The sequence below is a fragment of the Mus pahari genome, chromosome 1, assembly GCF_900095145.1.
Source record: "Mus pahari chromosome 1, PAHARI_EIJ_v1.1, whole genome shotgun sequence".
Taxonomy (NCBI): Eukaryota; Metazoa; Chordata; class Mammalia; order Rodentia; family Muridae; genus Mus; species Mus pahari.
In genome coordinates, this window is record NC_034590.1 from 1,918,542 (window position 1) to 1,937,487 (window position 18,946).

At 49.1% G+C, this 18,946-nt stretch overlaps 1 protein-coding gene across 5 annotated transcripts in view; it reads right to left on the reverse strand.

The window, feature by feature from the left end:
• Positions 1 to 18,946, reverse strand: part of Actn4 (actinin alpha 4) — a 70,756-nt gene that overhangs the window by 26,949 nt on the left and 24,861 nt on the right. The window lies entirely within an intron of this gene.

Consider the following 18,946-nt stretch of genomic DNA (forward strand, 5'->3'; position numbering starts at 1 on the left):
GAAGAACAGAGAAGGGATGGAGGTAAGCCAGCATCAGGGCTTTTCACTAAGCAGGACAGACCCTCTATATACATCATGCCTTAAGACAGACAGGTTCTCATGTAGTCCAGGCTGGACTCAAGGATGGCCTTGAACTCCTAGTCCTTTGGCCTGCACTTCCCCAAATGCTGAGATTATGTAAGCAATGGGACCACATTCAGCTATGTTTTCCTTATCTTAAAAGTGATCCAGGCAGGTTGTTAAAGAGGCATTCCCAGGCAGACACAAGTCCAAGAGGCTTTCTTTACATAGCATCCTGCCTCAGCAGGACCTTAGCTGTGACCTTCCTTACTGAACACATATGACCTGGGGCAAAACTACTGGGTGAGCAAAGTATTCTACAAACCAACCCTCACTGGAGCTGAGGTAACCCAGCAGCTAAGCCCTCTTCTGTAAGGCAGAACTCTGAGCCCCAATTCTGACCCATAGTTTGCAGCCTCACAGGTCAAACACCTTGGCCTCCCTATATAGTTCATTCTTCCAAATGTTGGAAACTGGATGTGCCTTAGGGGTGGCTGAAAGGTAAGAAGTACCTGGGAAGTTTCTGAAGATCAGGTAGATGATAAAAGCACGTGCTCTGGAAGAGAGCTACAAAGTAAGAAGCGGCAGTCCCAGAGCCCAGCATACTGCCAATGATGGCAGAACACCCAAGTGGAGGGCCACTCAGTGCCTGCAAGCTGGAGCCTGTTATCTGTGCCGCAGAAGCGGCTCAGATCAGTTAATACAAACAAGCCCAGGCATCCCTGGGGAAACTGGCCCTCTCCCTCCCACGGCAGGATCTGGGAAAACCCAAGCCTTTGCTCTCCTAGGAGCCCCCAGAACAGAAATGGGCAGCCCGCCAGGAACATGCAAGAGCACATTCCATGCCTGGGGTGTAAGCAAAGGCCATACGGGGTGCCAAGGGCTTCCATGGAGCCTCTGGCCAAGCATCATGTGTTTTGACAACTGCCGGCAGGCCTGCTCATTCAGAGACTCAGCAGAAGGCGCCTTCCAGACAAAGACACTGCCTAATAATACACCAACCTACAGCGAGGACTCAGCAAATGAGGGCAGCTGGAGTGGCCAGACCCAACCAACCACTTACCCATGCTGCTATGCAAAGTGCTATGACTGGGAGACAGAGAACCCTCCTGGTTGCACACTGCTGTTTCTCACCTACCCATGCCTCTGCCTACTTTGTAGCCTTGCAATAGAACCACCACTTACCCATCACTCAAAATGCAGCCCATGTGGGTGTGGTAGTACATGCTTATAACTCCAGCACTCAGGAGGCAGAGACAGGAGGATCATAGTTTGAGGCTAACCTGAGCTAATATACCAAGAATCTGTCTCATAACAACAACAACAACAACAACAACAACAACAACAAAAACTAAAGCAGAGTGTAGCTCCTCCTAAAGACTGACCCATCACTCTCCACAGTCTGGTTCTAACCCAGTGTCAGCTATTGATCGCTGACAATAATCTCTTCTGTCACCCACATCTGTGTGCTCCTTCAGGGGAGGGACCCCAGAGCAGGCTCTCACTCTCCTGTTTGCCAATCCCCTCCTCCTCCAGCCCCATTTCCCCTTCTTTCACCTGACAGGTCTGAATTCAGACCTGAATTCAAGTCTAGACTTGGCTATAACTCTGAGACGGATTTCCTAACCTTTCCTAACATCCATTTTTTCTTCCATAACACGGCAATGAAGATGCCACTGGGGCTGTGAACATTATAAAGACCTGTGTGTGCTAAGACAGTAGTGTTCAATGTCTCCTCCGCCCCTGACTTCAGGAATCCTGTCAACTGCTTCCTCAAGTGGTTGGTTGCTCTGAGCTCTGTTCACCCTGGACTGCAGGCACAGACCATGGCTCACATCATGTAGAAGTCTCTACCCATGTCTATTTTTTCTTTTCTTTCGGGGGTTAGGGGGAATAAGAGAGGCTAGCCTCCCTCTCACTATGTGGCCTTGACTTTTTAATTTTGAAACCTAGAAGAGGGCATCGAATTCTCTGGAACTAAAATTATACACAGCTTTGAACTGCCACGTGGGTGCTGGGGGTTGAACACAGGCCTTCTGGGAGTGCTCTTTACCACTAAGCTATCTCCACTGCGTTGGCGTTGAACTCTCAATCTTCTTGCCTCCCCCTCCCAAGCACTAGGATGACAAGTGTGAAGTACCATGCCTTTTTTATTGTTGTATGGATTCTAGCAGATACACAGCCCGCTCTCCTGCCATGTGTGATCCTTCTTGTTGTCCAAAATACAGTGGGCAGGTACTGTACTCAGAGATAAGCTGGGGCATGATTCAGTGGTGGTGTGCCTGCCTCTGCACAAAGGTCTTGGTCTTATCCACAGCACTGCTAATCTCAAGAGCAAAGCTCAAGGGGAATCGGCCCAGAGTGCAGAAGGAGACAAGGCTGAGCAGGCCATCTCTGCTCTTCATGTGTGAAAGATGTTGATGGACCACAAGGTTGACCAAGTCACACCTGACAGCCTGAGCTTGTAGGAAGGCAATTCCTGGAGGGTGAGCGGCCTGGTACTCGGATGTCACTCAGAGCCCAGGGCACGTGTCTGAAGGGTGTCTTTGCCTACATGTGTTGCTCTAGCACACTGTGGGAAGGGAACAGATGAGGGTCTCCATGACAGCTTCTTGAGTAATTTGTTTTGTTTCCAACTTACTTTCCCCATTGAGCTTGTCTCTTGTCCTGTAAAATGGATTGATCAGAGCCCACCTCCTGTAGTTGCTTTAAGTATTAATTGTGGAGAAAGGCAGTTGATAGTGCCAGATGAATCATACACACTAATGGTTCCTTCCTACCAATCCTCAGGAAGGGCCGGATGTCCTCTCTGTGCACAGGCCCTTGGCCCACTCCTGCAGTTTAGAGGGAAAATGAGACCGTAAGAATGCCTGTGTAGATGGCCTATTTGTCCCCACACAGGGAGATGACTAGACCCTACTGCTCAGGGGCAGCCACCTGTCCTCACAGGGGTTGCCATACTGCTTGCCCTTGAAACACACCTTCCACCTTTACTAAGAAGTAAAGGTCTTGCCTCTGCCACCGACTGAGGCAAACTGCCATAACCTTGGGCAGAAAGCTGAATGGTGAATGAAATCTCTAAGATGAGGATTAAACAGAGTGATGCAAGCCAGTCATTCTACACGGGGGCCTGCCTGGCACATGAAGCTCAAGGTCATGCACATGTCATTTTGATGATTGGTGGCTACGCCATGCACATCTGTCTTTCTCACTGTACAATACAGAGCAGATGCCAAGAAGACATCCAGCAAGAGGACACAGAGGTGCTCCTTCCTGGCCCTGAAGTGTTCCAGGGAACTGAATAGCTGGCTGTCTGCTGATGTGTAGCTGTCCTGTCCTGAAATGAGGACACTCAGGAAGCTGTGTGGGAACAAGTGGCTGCAGTCACCACTGCTCCATGTAGCAGGATGAGCGAGGGGGTTCTAGGGTTGAAAAGGGACATTAAAAATTCATAGCTTTTTATACTTGGTTACAAAAATAACACTGCTCAGATCCTTCCTCCCTCCCAAGTACATATCAGCATTGTGAGGTGGGTGACAGAGGGTGGTTTCTATAGCTGGAGGCCTCACTCCCTGTGCCCACCCCAACTCTCTCCTCTGTGCTCAATTCCCAGGCCTGCTTGCAACAATCCAGTTGCCTGGAGTCAGCCATCTGCTATGTGTCTGTCTCTAGGCCAGGCCTGTGGAGTGAGTGCCTAGCGGGAATCAAGTCCTGACCGAAAAGATGGACATGGAAGCTTTAATCCCAGCACTCAGGAGGCAGAGACAAGTGGATCTCTGTAAGTTCAAGGCCAACCTGGTCTACAGAAGACAACCAGAGCTATGTAGAGAGACCCTGTTTCAAAACAACCAAAGCAAACAACAACAACAAAACCGCAACACCAGACAGAAACTGAGTTGGCACACCTCTCACCCTTAGCAGGGCCAGTCCATGACCAATCCAGTCACATTCCACATCAAGCAGCCCTTAGCAGTAAGGAACAATCACTACAGCAGATTCGTCACAACCAGCTCACTGCCAGCCCCACTCCATGTGCCTGCCCCACAGCAGCATGTCTATTCTCACACAGTTTAGTGAAGCAGTACTAGTACTGCTCCTAGTTGACAGAAGAGGAAATGGAGAGCTTTGGCTGAGGCAGCTGCCCACACCAGTCATACCCATTGACGAGAGAGAGAGAGAGAGAGAGAGAGAGAGAGAGAGAGAAAAGCGGTGAGGGAATCACAAAGAAGCAGAACCTGCTCAAATTCAGGGGCAAGAATAAGAAATGAGAGCAGGACAGCTTCCCGGGTCTTGCAAAGATCACATGGAGTGTGTGTAAAGGGCAGGAGGCCAGTGTGTTAGAACCAGGAAGGAAAGAAAGATGCAGAGAAAGTAGGAAATTTCTTTGGCAGGAGGAGGGCAGAGAAGCCACGTCAGCAATGCCAGTTGTGACTTAGAGATGCAGACTCACGGTCTCAGTGTCAGTGGGGAGAACCCAGAGTGTCTGGATGGGCTATACAACACTGAACTGGTTTTGGAGAGTTCGTGAACTTCATCAAGAAGCCGAAGCCGCTGCTCCTGCTGTAGCAGGCAAAGCTACGCCCTCTTGGGGCGGCCATGCTGCTCCCGGCCAGAGGCACAGTGAGAAGAGGGGAAGCTCTGTGCCCGGCACGACTTTAGGAGAGGCCAGGGCTGAGCTGGGTACAGTGAGCAGCCTCCTTAGGGACCCTAGCTAGGGCTGGGGGAGGGGAAGAAAGCTTGGCATCACTGGTCATAAAGTCCTTCCTGTGTCACAGGGTCCCCTCCCAACCATCAGGATGTGGGCGGCTGGGTAAATGAATGATGGATATTGTCTGTGAGGTGACTTAAGCAGCCAGGAATGTGGCAGCAGTGGGCTTTAATGAGCCTTTCATTGATGGAGACGCCTCCCCCAACCCAGAGAGGTGAGCTCTCTCTGGGTTGTCCCTGAGCAAGAAAGCAAACACTCCCAAAGCCAGTGGCCAAGTGCCATAGCAGGCTGGGATGGCAAATACAAGGATGGCCCTTGACAGTATGCAGTTGGCCCAGCTGGAATTGTCCCTTCTATTTTCTTTCTCATTCCCCAATACAAAGGTTGTTCTTTGCACTCAGCACAGAACAAGCCCTGTAATGTCTGTCTGAACCTAAGAGACAGGCTGTGATGTGTCCCAAGGCTAAGGCACACATGCTGGCCCTGAAGTGAAGGGACAGAGTTTGGCCTACCCAGCACACCACACATCAACCTCTCACTTGACACAATTTTAGGATAAACTGTTCAATACCTCAAGATTCACTCCCTCCCCCCCAGCCCCATTTCTGCACTGCCACCCACTCAGCAAGCCAATCCACTGCCTGACCCAAAAAGACTGGGCTGCACTTCCCTTGGCCTAGGGTGAACTGAAGTTGCCCACAGCAACCTCCCCCAAGGAATACAGAGGCCAGGGGTCCTGGGGTTTCAAACCTCATCTCTGCAATACCGTGTTGGGTGTATTGGGTCTGTAGCTCCGCTGGGGCACCGGCTGCTTTGAGGGAGAGGGCGCCATCCCACCTCCTGAACTCCCACCTTGTCTGCTGTGGCCTCTGACAGTGCCCATGCCTCCTGCTTCCATAGGTCCTCAGACAGGACATCCAGGGCTTGGTCATGGAGAGATGCAGTTATTTATTTCTACGGTAAATAGCCACCTTTGTTACCACCTATCTGCCAGGCTCAGGCCAAGCTGGACCCAGTGAGACAGCTTTTCACTTCCTGAAAGCAGAGACTGCTCCTGGGCCCTGGGCCTGGTCACTAACTATAAAGGTACTCTGAGGGCTCAGCCTTCTGGAATCTAGGTTACCAGCTGCCCAGGCAAACAGGTGATCACTTTGCTAGTTTCTAAGGCCTCTGCAATGGGCTGTGAGTGATACAAAGATCCATTACCTGCACCAGATCCCCGAGGGGCCGCAGCAACACAATACAAATAGCCTTTGAAGCACAGGGAACTGGGGACACACTGCTGAAATTCCAGGACACTGAGCCCAGCCTAGGCCAAGGGCAGAACAGGCTTCGGTATGACTGCCCCATGACAACATGGCCTAACTTGAAAGTAATTCCAGTGAACTATGGCAGCTTCTCCTGTTCTGGTCTGAAGTTGCCTTATTCGGCATTTTCTCGGCCTACATGACAAAGCTGACTTCCATTTGGAGGAGAGGCATAAATACTGCAGAGTGCAGTCGTGAGCATTCCAAAGGTCCTGCGTGTCTATCTAGGAACCAGCTCCTCCAACCCCTCCCTGCAGCCCAGGGTTCCAGCCAGGGCCAATCTTTTCAAGGGTGTCAGAGAACATGCATGCCCCTATGGACTTTGGAGTGCAGTCTTTCCTCGTGAGACATGCTGGCCTAAGGCTTTCTTCCGGTTTGTCACAGAGCTGGCTGAGTGTCACCACTCAGAACTCCCTTCAAATGTCACCATTTCAGGAGGCTTTCCCTGAGGACAACCTCCATGAAGCTATCACTTTACTCTGCTTTATCTACAACACCTATTATTGGAAATTGCATTATCTGTTCACAAGCAGTCCCCTTACCAACTGTAACAAGAATCTAATGAATCGGTCTGAGGACTCTTCTGGGGGGAATGGAGTCTTACAATGATGCTCTGTTGAGTCCTAGGATTAGGGCTTTTCATAGTCAGCCATTTGGCACCTAATGGTTTCTTTTGTTTGTTAGTTTGATACAGGGTCTCACATAGCTCAGGTTAGCCACACACACAGACACACACACACACACACACACACACTCCTCCTGCCTCAGTCCTCCAAGTGCTAGGAGTACAGGCATGCACATCAGGCCGGGCTTCACTGTTTCTCTTCTTATCCTATACTGCAAGTCATTATGTGGGGAAGAAATTGCCAATATATATACTCTGTCAAGGAAGCTAAGGAAGACAATGCTGGTCTGTCACTCTAATGGAGGAGAGGCCAGCCTGAACTACAGAGTAAGACTGTCTCAAAACAAAACAAAACAAACCTCAGCAGCCTCCACTGCCTGGTAGAGTCGGAGATCAATAGAAGTGCTATTCATTGCTGCAACAGCAAGGCTTCAGAGCATGCCACTCCTCAGCACCACTGCCACAGTGAAGCCTGGCCCTTCCTGGGCTTGCCAAGTTGTTGGCTGTACTATCAAACAAAGGAAACTAGCACGGCGGTACTTGGGAGGTAGAGGGAGGAGGATCAAGAGCTGAAGGTCACCCTTGGCTATACAGTAAGCTCAGCCTGGGCTACATGAGCCACCCTCAGAAAAACAGACAAAAATGAACAAAAGAAAAAGTAAAGAAGTTAGTAAATAAAAAAGAAGCTTACTTTATCTGCTTCTTATTTCCAGGGACTGGGGCTTGCAGCTCTGTAGTGAGGCAGGTGGGATGAGGGCCACAGTGACACCTGTTATGCCAGCACTTGGGATGCTGAAACAGGAGGATCCAAGTTCTGGGCCAGAGTGGAACATCAAGAAAGTCCCTTTAAATCCAGCAGTTTTCAGTGTGTCTGTGTGTGAGAAGCACCGGGGGCTCTCTCTCTTGCCAGTTCAGACTGTCGATATGCTATCATTTGGATGAAGGAGTTTTTCTAGATCACAGGTACACTTGGGATTCTTTTTTCTCCCCAACCCCCCTTTTCTTTTTCTTTTTCTTTTTCTTTTGAGGCAGGGTTTCTCTGTGTAGCCCGGCTGTCCTGGAAGTCACTCTGTAGACCAGGCTGGCCTCGAACTCAGAAATTCACCTACCTCTGCCTCCCGAGTGCTGGGATTAAAGGCGTGGGCCACCACGCCCTGCCCCCCTTTTCTTTTTAGATAGGGCCTCCCTGTGTAGATCGGACCAGCTTGGAACTCATGGAGATACAGCTTGCTTTTGAGTACTGGCCTTCAAGGTCCGTGCCACCATACCTGGTCTTCTGTACCCTTCTTAAAATACATGGTTTTCAGAGTCATTCTATGGGATGCAATTCACATAATTAAAGATTAGTCCTCTCAAAAGTGAAGTCAAGCTAGGCGTGGTGGCGCACGCCTTTAATCCCAGCACTCAGGAGGCAGAGGCAGGTGGATTTCTATGGGTTTGAGGCCAGCCTGGTCTACAGACATTTAGCGCTGTTATCACAGAAACACTGTCTTGAAAAAGAAAAGAAAAGAAAACTTATTTTTTAATTAGGGCTGAAGAGGTGGTCCATCGGCCATTAGGAAAATGTCCTCTTACAGAGGACTAAAGTTTGGTTCCCAGCATGCAGTCAGACAGCTCATGGACACCTGTAACCCCAGCTCCAGAGGGCTGCCACAGTTCTGGACTTTGCTAGCACCTACCCACACACAGGTATGTAAATAATAGAAATCTAGCTTGGAAAAACAGTCACACAGGGCTTGGTTGTATTTATAATGTGCAACTGTCTCTACTATCTACTTCCAGGATATTGACACCACGGAAGACTGTTAGTGGCCACTGCTCCTAGGCCCCAGTGACGCACCTCCTGTCTCTGTGGAGCGGCCTCTCCTGGACACTGCATGCAGAGACAGCAGCCTCTCCAGACTAGCTTCTTTCTAGTATGTCTTCAAGATTCAGCCATGCCAAGTCATGTATACACCTGATTAACAATCCCTTTTCAAAAGCCTTTTCTACCTTCTGGCTGTTATGAACGGTGGCTGTAAATCCTTGAATGGATGGATTTTTCAATTCCTTAGTTATCTTGGATGTGGGATTTCTAGGCTGGATGCTAATTATGATTTTCATCATCTGAGGAACTGCCCAACGGCTTCCCAAAGAGGATGTAACATCTCACATTTCTATCAGGAATTCCAATTCCTTGCCTAACCATGCTTCTACCTGACCTTTTTTTAAATTACAACTGAGTGTAAATTCACCTCTCTGTGTTTTTTTTTTTTTTTTTNGGGGAAAAATCAAACTCAAGGGCTGAAGCATGCCAGACAAGCACTTTGTTTAACCTCCGTACACCTCCTGTCCTGATTACTGATGTCAAACATCTGCATGAGGACATCCTGACCACTCGTTCAGAGGAATGCTTATTCAAATCCTTTGCCCATTTTTAGATTTCATCCTTTCATTGTTAAGTTGTATAAGAGTTCTTTATACCCGCAGGACATTACATCTTCATCAGAAATATGATTTGCAAATATTTATGTGGACTGTCATTTCATTTGTATAATGTCCTCTGGGATGAGGACGTGGCTCAGCTGTATATTACTTTATCTAACAACCACTCTTGATCTCGTAGAGTTAGGGCTTGCTTAGGGCTTGCCTCTTGATCTCGTAGAGTTAGGGCTTGCTTTTGGAAGGTCTCTGAGCCACAGAGAGTTGCCTCTGGTGTGTGGTGAGGTATTCAGCTCTCATGTACGGGGTGTTCAATTGTTCAGGCACTATTTGTTGAAAAGACCACCCCCGGCGGTGGTGGTGCACATCTTTAATTCCAGAGACACCTATCTCACAAAACAAAACAACAAAACCCCAAACAAACAAACAAACAAAGAGTATTCTCTTTCCTAATTAAATTATCTGGCATCTAAAAATCAATTGACAATAGATTTATGAACTTGGGCAGCTTCGCTTTCCCTCCTCCTCCTCCTCCTCCTCCTCCTCCTCCTCCTCCTCCTCCTCCTTTCCCTGCCTTAGTTTTTCAAGAGAGGGTTCTCTGTGTAGCCCCGGCAGTTACATAGCTTGCTCTCTAGAGCAGGCTGGCTTTGAACTCGGAGGTCTGCCTGCTTCTGCCACCTGAGTGCTGGCTCAGTAGGTACAGACACTGGCCACCAAGTCTAATGATCCATGTGATAAAAGAAGAGAATTGACTCAAAGTTGTTCTCTGAGCTGTGGCATGTGCACACATACAAAATAAATTTAGTCCTTAAAAACGAAAGAATTTTACCAAAGGCCAATGACTCAAGATTCCCTGGAAGTGGATCCCAGACAATGACACTTGACACAGGAAGGCAGGGTAGAAACAGGGATAGGTAGCCTAGAGTTGGAAGGTGCTCCAATTGTCCCTGTCTAGCCACACAGAATCCTGGAGCCACCTCACACTCGGGGAACTAGCCAGACAACCAAAAGCTATTCAGATTACAAGTCAAGAACTGTCCCCAAGGAGATGTGTCCAGCCTCCCAAACCAAAGTCCACCTGTCTAGGAAGAAACTGGCCTGGTTTAATTAAAGTTAGGAGGGGAGATGGAGGAGGCAGGTTCAGCCCTCCCCACTGAGATGTTCAGCAGGAAGGAAATGAATGAAGCCTACCTTGATAGCTACTCTTAAAAGTCCAAACATCCATTCCCAAAAGAGTTTTAAAATTAGGGCTCCACCCACTCCCCTGGCATTCTGCCAAGAAGGTCCTCAGGCTGCCCTCCCTTCTCACCTGGAGGACAGGGAGCTCCAAGGACAAAAAGCCCATTCATCTTCAATGCTTACAGCTGAGCTCAGGTTTCCTGGTGAGGGTGGGAGACTGAATATCTGGTTAAACCTTGATCCTTCAAAAAAGATAGACAAGGCAGCTAGCTGATCCTGACCTGGACACAGTGGCTTGCAACACTAACCGGTACCAACGACCCAGTGCTAGAATTAGGATTTTAGTATGGACCAATCTCAACGACCCAGTGCTAGAATTAGGATTTTAGTATGGACCAATCTCCCTAGTGCCTTGCCTTGCTTATCCAGACAAGAGGGGGCTGAAATCAGACAGGTGTTGATGGGCCGTGGTCTAAGCAGACACCATACCTCTCTGTTCCAGGCCTCTCAGGGAACTCCCCATAGTGCTTAAGTGCTACAAACAGGACATGAGGGCATGGGGACCAGAGCAAGCCATCCCATTCCTCCTCCTCCAGATGGCAGGAGGTAGCAGGTTTTTGCTGGTACTCACAGCACACAGATACTGGAGGCGTCTCCAACTACAGGAGGACTGTTAACTGGACTGGTTTCACCTTTGCAACTGAAACTCAGTGACCCTTTCCTTTTCTGGAATATTTTGATTCCAGTTCACAGCATTCTTGTACAGAAACAGACAGACCTGGAGGGTGGGCCCATAAAGCCCAGGGTATAGAAAAATGAGTCTAGAAATCTGTGGTCTCACCCCCTGAGGGGACACAGAAGCCAAGTACAGATGTCCTGCCAATACTGCTTTCACTGGTGAACTGTCCTCTGAGCCTGGAGTTAGAGGTTCTGTCTGTCTCAAGAGGGCTTAGAGCCTTAGGGGAATGCAGGAGTCCATACCTGCATCACCAATCTTTTGCCTGAGTCCAAGGTCAACTGGTGTTGCCCCAGAATGACTCCCCTCAGGCTGGCATCCAGCAGGGGCTCAGAGAGCACGAGGTGAGAGTGAAGGAATCCAATCCACCTAGGAGAGGCTTTTGACCAGAAACCCTGGCCTTCTGGTGCAGACTTTGCCAAGAGGCAGCTGGAGGAACTAGGAATTATCCAATCTTGCCCCAGCCTCCTATGAAGAGGTAGTTGTTGGCTGATCCCTGGTCTGGAGATGCTATGAGGTACACACTAGGCTTGGGAGTCTCCCTACCAATGCACACATATCCGGTCTATCTCAGACTCCAAGGATGTAAAACATACACCAACAATAGAATGGTGTCTGGGGAGAATTTTAAAAAGAAAAACCAAAATCAGATTCTATAGTCAGAGAGTAATTACAGGACTAGGAGGAACCAGCAGGGAGCGACCGAAACCTCTGACTCACAGCTGGCTCCATTAAAAAACGGTGAAACGGTTTGCTCTGGCCGAGTGACAGGGCAGACTCTCCCCCTAGCTTGCACTGCCCCCACACTTTCTAAGCCTGGCCCTAGCTAGCAATGAGCAGACCAGTCAGGCTTCTCTAGAAGCACTTGACTTAGGCACTCTGGGGCAGAGCACACAACTACCCTCAGAACAGTGGACGGGGCACTGGGCATGGTCAGGTGTGGATTCCATTTCAACAGGAGAGGACAATGGAAAAGGGGGGCTTTGTACCTTGCAACCCACCCTCAAAGCTACTAAGGGGTTGGATCAACAAGAGGTGGTTTTTGTGACTAGGTGGGGTATTACATTAGCCGTAACATAATTATAGAAATGACTCATAATTCTTGAGCCTACAGGTAAGGTTCCCAGTATGAAGGAGCTGCCTACTGGTGGGCCTGGAGGACCCTGGAGCCAAGATGGGCGTCGACAACTTGCTTCAATCTCCATTAGACTTTTTACATTGCTTCTCAACAGATCCCCAAGAAGACACTAGCCCAATGGCAGTCTCAGACCCTCAGGCAGATTCCCAGCCCAGATGGTGTGTGTTGCCCGCCTGTGATGAGACATAGTGCCTGGGCTGTAGGTGAGTCATGGAGGAGGGACAGCAAGTCAGGTGACCAGGTGAGACTCAGAACTCCTGAGGTAGCCTGGTTACCTTGACATTCCTGTGATTCTGCCAAGGTAAAAAGTAACCCAAGGAGTTTGCCTTATATGGGCACAATGACAGATTTCAACACAACTGTTAACTGACCCCACATCCAATCTAGTCTAGGTTGCTCGGGTGACACCCGATAAAGCTGCTCTGAAAGTAGGAAATAACAACTTATGACAGATCATGACCAGTGACTCACAAAACAAAGGTGCAGTCCAACTGCATCTGTGTGACTTTTAGACAGGGGAGGGGCGGCCGGCCTGTAAACCAAGAGGCTCTATCTATCATTCCCCACCCACACCTGGTGGGGAGACCTGGCTTACAGCAGGGAGGGTTGTGGAGGAAATCCACTTCAGACTGCAACTGAACAGCAAGTCCCGGCTAGGTTCTGAGAGGCCTGGTACTTTCCCCCAGAAGGGCCAGGACAAGCAGGGGCCATTGGGAGGCAAGGCTCTTTAGGCTGACAGGACAACATGGGCAGAGTAAGTACAAGGCTCCTTCATGAGAAACCCCAGCATCAAAGAGATTGAGATAAGAGGACTACATATGCCACCCTGAGCTACATAAAGACCCTGGGGGTCTAGTTTAGAGAGAGAGAGAGAGAGAGAGAGACAGACAGACAGACAGACAGACAGACAGACAGACATATGAGAACTAAAGAAACCAGGTGGGCTTTGCAGGAATCTCAAAGTCATCGCAGGAGGTAGGCCCTTCTCCAGCACCAGGCCCCTAGAAGGAACCACTGCTCTCAACCTCTGCCAGACTCCATTCATTCATTCCAGTTTATAAAGGTACCCAATATCTACCATGTGCTGACTTCTCCCTAGGAGTGAGAGTGTGTGTGTGTGTGTGTGTGTGTGTGTGTGTGTGTGTGTGTGTGTGCATGCGCACAAGCACTCAAAGAGCAAAACAGAGAAACCCACAGTAGGAGAAAGACTCCTCCTAGGAAGGGCTTGGCACCCTGGTAGGAGCACTGGGTTCTGGTTCACTCCTGTGGGGCTGAGTTTTACCCTGGGGAGAAGGAAAGCCTTTGACAGTTAGGAAGACACTGGCAAGAGAAAGGAGCAGACAGAGGCAAGCGAAGGGCCCCTCCCCCGTGGTTGGGTGGAGCAAAGGGACTTGGACTAGAGTTCCCGGAAGAGGACGGAGCACTGGAAGATCGGAGCACACCCTGCAGACAGCTAGAATGGACACATTTCCTGTCCTTTACAGGGCCTCTTTCTATAGTCCTCTCCTTACAAAAGAGGCAGGGACCACTAAGAGACTTTTGTGTAACTCTGCACACACTGCACCCAGTAGGTGGCCCCAGTACCCACCCACCTGACCCATGCCTCAGAGACACAGGCCTCACTTCCCATTCAGCCAGTGACTTTACAATGGGCCAAGAGCAACAGTGGCAGCAGAGTTAAGTCATAATAGTGACTTGTAAACAGTGTCAACAATGGGGTATAGAGTCATGGTACCCTGTACTCAAAATATAACCTCAGTAGTTTTGGTTTTAAGTGTTTTTTTCCTGTTTGTTTTAGCAATGCTAGAGATGGGTTGATCGCGGGGGGGGGGGGGGGGCCTCCCTCCAGCTCCAGGCGCTTGCTTGTGTCTAAGTCGTAGCATGAGACTCAATTTGAAAAGCAGCTACTTTGTTACAAGATATCTTTGCTTTAAGTCCTCTATACAAAATCTATCCCACATGGCTGTGCCTATATATTCCACTGGAGAGGTGAGGCCCAGGCTGAGCCAATGGAAGAGCAGAGTGGTATCTGGCCCGCCCACCCAGCCTCTGCTCCTCTACTCCATGGGTGGCAAGCACCACACAGATGGCAACTCCAGTCTTCCGTGGTCTGGCCTGGGCCACTCCCCTATGCAGAGAAGATCTGTATCATAAATTTCTCTACAGAGAAACCCCAGTATAGCCCAGGGCCAAGAGATGGTACCTGACAGAAGAGGCAGGAAAAGAGCAGCCTGGTTCTGTATCAGAGCTGCCAAGTCAGGGAGTCCTTCCCAGAGGGAGGAAACCTCTTGCTTGCTATGACCACCTCTCCAGCCACACCATCCCCTCAAAGGCCCAAAGATGAGAGGAAGAGCACTCCCCAGATGGTAACTAGCTCCTGCCAAGGGGGAGCCTGCAGTCAGATGCCCCATTACCCAGAACTGAGATCCAAGACGTGGAAGGAGGTCACAGCCAGGCATCTAGAAGAGCATGGTCTAGTTGGAAAGGGATGCTGGTAAGCTAGTCACTGCAGGGCAGTGTGATACAAGGACAAAGGTGAGAGGACACATGATCTGGGCCTTGAAAGAGGAGCACTATTCTGATGCATGGTGGCCTAGGAAGAAGGTCACTCCACAGTCAGAACACTGACAGAAAAAGCCACAAATGGGCAGGTGTTAAGGGCCCCAGAGAGTAGCAGTAGGGTGCAGCACCAACATGAGTCAGGTGTTTGTGTACGTGTGCACACGAATGTATAGTCTATAAGTTTCCTGTACTACAGAAAGGTTGAAGAGAGCAAAGTTTGTTCTCTGTGCAGATGGGAGCAGAACAGGTTAACTCAGTGACCTCATTAGAGTCTCTGAAAGATAATGTTCACCAAGGCATCAAGACTCCAGGTGAGTGGAGTCAAACCAGGATATCACTGCAGGAGGACAACAGGATGGTGAGACACTGCAGTGTCCCACCACTCACCAGGCAGAGGGGCTGACTCCTCCACTCGGGGTTGCTACAGTTGTAGAATCTGCATTTTCTACTACCTGCCACATGCCCTGAGTTATTAGGGCAATGGAAGGAACATTGTAGAACAAGAAGGGCGGGGTTCTAGAATAGTCTCAGCATTTCTTTTTTTTTTAAGATTTATTTATTTATTTATTTATTTATTTATTTATTTATTTATTGTATGTAAGTGCACTGTAGCTGTCTTCAGACACTCCAGAAGAGTCAGGTCTCCTTAAGGATGGTTGTGAGCTGCCATGTGGTTGCTGGGATTTGAACTCAGGACCTTCTGAAAAGCAGTCAGTGCTCTCAACCGCTGAGCCATCTCTCCAGCCCGGTCTCAGCCTTTCTAAGGCTGCAACCTTTTAATACACTTCCTCATGTTGTGGTGACCCCCAACCATAAAATTAGTTTTGCTCCTACTATTCATAGCTATAATTTTGCTACTGTTATGAACCATAATATAAATATCTGCATTTTCCAGCCGGGCGGTGGTGGCGGTGCACGCCTTTAGTCCCAGCACTCGGGAGGCAGAGGCAGGCAGATTTCTGAGTTCGAGGCCAGCCTGGTCTACAAAGTGAGTTCCAGGACAGCCAGGGCTACACAGAGAAACCCTGTCTCGGAAAAAACAAAACCAAAAAATAAACAAACAAAAGAACAAACAAAAAAAAATCTCCATTTTCCAATGGTCTTAAGGACTTCCTGTCAAAGGACCGTTGGAGCTCCCAAATGGGTCTTGACCCACAGGTTAAGAACTGCTGGTTAGAGAAACTCAGTGCCTATTACAGGGTGAGGTGTCAAATGTTCCTAGGCTTCTGACAGAGATGGATTATAAAGGACAATGTAAAATGTGGGTATGGAGAACCTAGGAACATCAACTGGAGAATGCCAAAATCAAAGTGCCACATGACCAGCAGGCATGTGAAAACTTCGGTCTAAAGCTAGCAGAAGAGCATCTGTTCAGGAATGCTTTCATCCACACACATTCAAACATATTCTGCCATGCTGCTGGCTCCAAGGACACAGGAGAAAGCAAAAGCCTTCCAGGGCTAATAGAGGAGACACTGGGTTCTGAAAATAACTGGTACAGGAGTGGATCAGACCCAGAGAAGTAGAGATATCACGAATGAGATCCTTAGGGCCAAGGGTCTACCTAAGACCCCTCAGGGAAAAGCATGTGAAATGGCACATCCAAGATCAAAGTGGGAAAGGGGGGCACACAATGGAGAGTGGGAGCAGGGGTTGGACACACTCTGGGACAGAGGATGAGCAGGGGAGCTGGGCAGTGGTGGCTCACGCCTTTAGTCCCAGCACTGGGAGGCAGAAGCAAGTGGTCTCTGAGTTTGAAGTCAGCCTGGGCTATGGATCGAGTTCCAGAATAGCCAGAGAAACCCTGTCTTTAAAACAAAACCAAAAAGGGGCCAGGCAATGGTGGCACACGTCTTTAATCCCAGCACTCGGGAGGCAGAAGCAGGCGAATTTCTGAGTTCAAGGCCAGCCTGGCCTATAGAGTGAGTTCCAGGACAGCCAGGGCTATACAGAGAAACCCTGTCTTGAAAAACAAAACAAACAAAAACCAAAACAAAGAAAAAAAGAAAGAAAAGGAAAGGAAAAAAAAAACCTAGGGGTGAACACTTGGGTTTGCATTTGACGGTTGAAAGAATCAAATATTGAAACTGTGGTCTACGTTAAAGTGTACACATCCTAAGGGTTGGGGGTATAGCTCAGTGATATAGTGCTTGCTTAACTCAGTTATCTAGCCCTGGATTCTACCCCTAGCATTACAAGAACAAAAACAAACAAGAAGGACCCACGGATAGTTGATCAGCATGCTACAGTGCTGTTAGGAGTGGGCATGCATGTATAGTCTTTACATCTCCTATACTGCAGAGAAGTTGAGGACAGCAAGGTTGGGACATTGGCCTGTGTCCTGGATGCCTGCTGAAGGGCTGCATACACTTCTGTGATGGAGTAGGCAGCCTTGGTAGACACTGGGAACTAAGAGGCACTCAGGAAGTGCAGTGATTGGCTCCACTGGTGAAGGTTCACAGTTTAAAAGTACACCAAAGCCAATATTTAAGTGCAGGACTTTTTCCCAGATTTAACCCCGCTTGTGGGCTCCAGTGCACTGTCTTACAAGAGAAAGAATCCAATGCACCCAGGTACAAGCTGGACATTCACAGCCCACACTCCAGCTTCAACTTCACACTGAACTCCCTGTGCTCTCCTCCTGGCATCCATTACCCAGCAAAGGATGCTAGGGTAAGGTTGTGCCCTTTGCAAAGACAGACTGGGGCACACCCACCATGGTCACAAAACAAGCCACCTCTTTCTCTTGCGTTTAAAAGGAGAGGCAGTCTCAGGTTTGGTCTCCCAAACAGTGAAAGCCCCAGGGGCAAGGGCTGGGGACAGAGCAGAGCAGCTAGTTCCCGGGGAATGGGTCACCACTGCCTGTGAAGAAGGTGTAGAGGGACAAGGGAAACAAAGCCCCAACCCAAGCTAGACAGCAGAGAAAGAAAAGGGAGCAGCTGTGTGCCTTTGGGTCCCCATGGCCCAGAGAGAGCTAAGGAGCTATCAGATTCTGCTTGGCCACACCATGTGGCCTCTTTCTCTACATTTTCCACAGCACCCGTTCCTCTGCCAATACCCCATAAATAACAATGGTCAGCAAACGCAGACTGGCTTGCTCCTCCTTTCCTGTGCTACACATCTCAAGGCTGGGTGGGGGCCCCGAACTTGGGGCACTGGAGGCCAGGTTTCAGGAAGGTGGCTAGCCAGCTCACCACAGCACTGTGCGTTAACATTTTTTAGCTGTCCCTAACAACAAAACACTTTCTTTCTGGCTCCGTATATTAATTTTACTTAGAGGCAGCAATGTTGGTATCAAAGGAAAAAGTTTCAAAGGAACAGCAGCAGCAAACAAAGGTCTGAGAACAGGACCTTCTGACACCCTCATCCAAGTACCCCTTCTCCTTGGACTCCAGAGGATAGGTGCACCAACCAGGACAAGATCCTGTCCCTCTAGATGAAAAGTAACGGCTTCTTCCTCTGCCTACTGGGACTGGCAAGACACTCATGCAGAACTCTGTAAGAACAGCTGGCTGCCATGCTGGGTCTAGAAATGTCCCAGAGAAGACTTCTTAGGACTTTTATAGCGTATAGCTGGACTTTCAAATATATCATAGCAGGCTTGTAGGTGTGAGCTGGGCCCGGCAGGTAAGACCCTCTTTCTCAGAGGGCAGGCCAAGGGTAGATCAATTTCCATCCTTAACACCATACTGAGTGGCCATTCTAAGGCAGGAAGTAGGACAGCAGTCCACTCCACCTGTCTGGTGGCTATTTTCCATCTACTTAACATTTACTTACTGAGCACGTGTGTCAAACCACGTGCTAGGGCCGCAGCAGTGAACAAATCAGTGTCTCTGCTTCTGAGATGCTCACAATCTTATGGAGAATGGAGAGAAGAGCATGGCTGGAGTTAAAAAAAGAAGTACAAGATGGCTTGCCCCACAGTGAGTTCAGTCCCTGGAACCCACAATAGGAGTACTAACTCCTGAAATCTGTGCTCTGGCCTCCATGCCTGTGACTGCAATCTCACGTACATCGAACACACCTGTGAATACTACTGCTAATAATAAATGTTTAGAAAAAGAGGTGAAGCCAAGCGTGGTGGCGCATGCCTTTAATCCTGGCATTCAGGAGGGAGGCAGAGGCAGGCGGATTTCTGAGTTCGAGGCCAGCCTGGTCTACAAAGTGAGTTCCAGGACACCCAGGGCTACACAGAAAAACACTGTCTTGA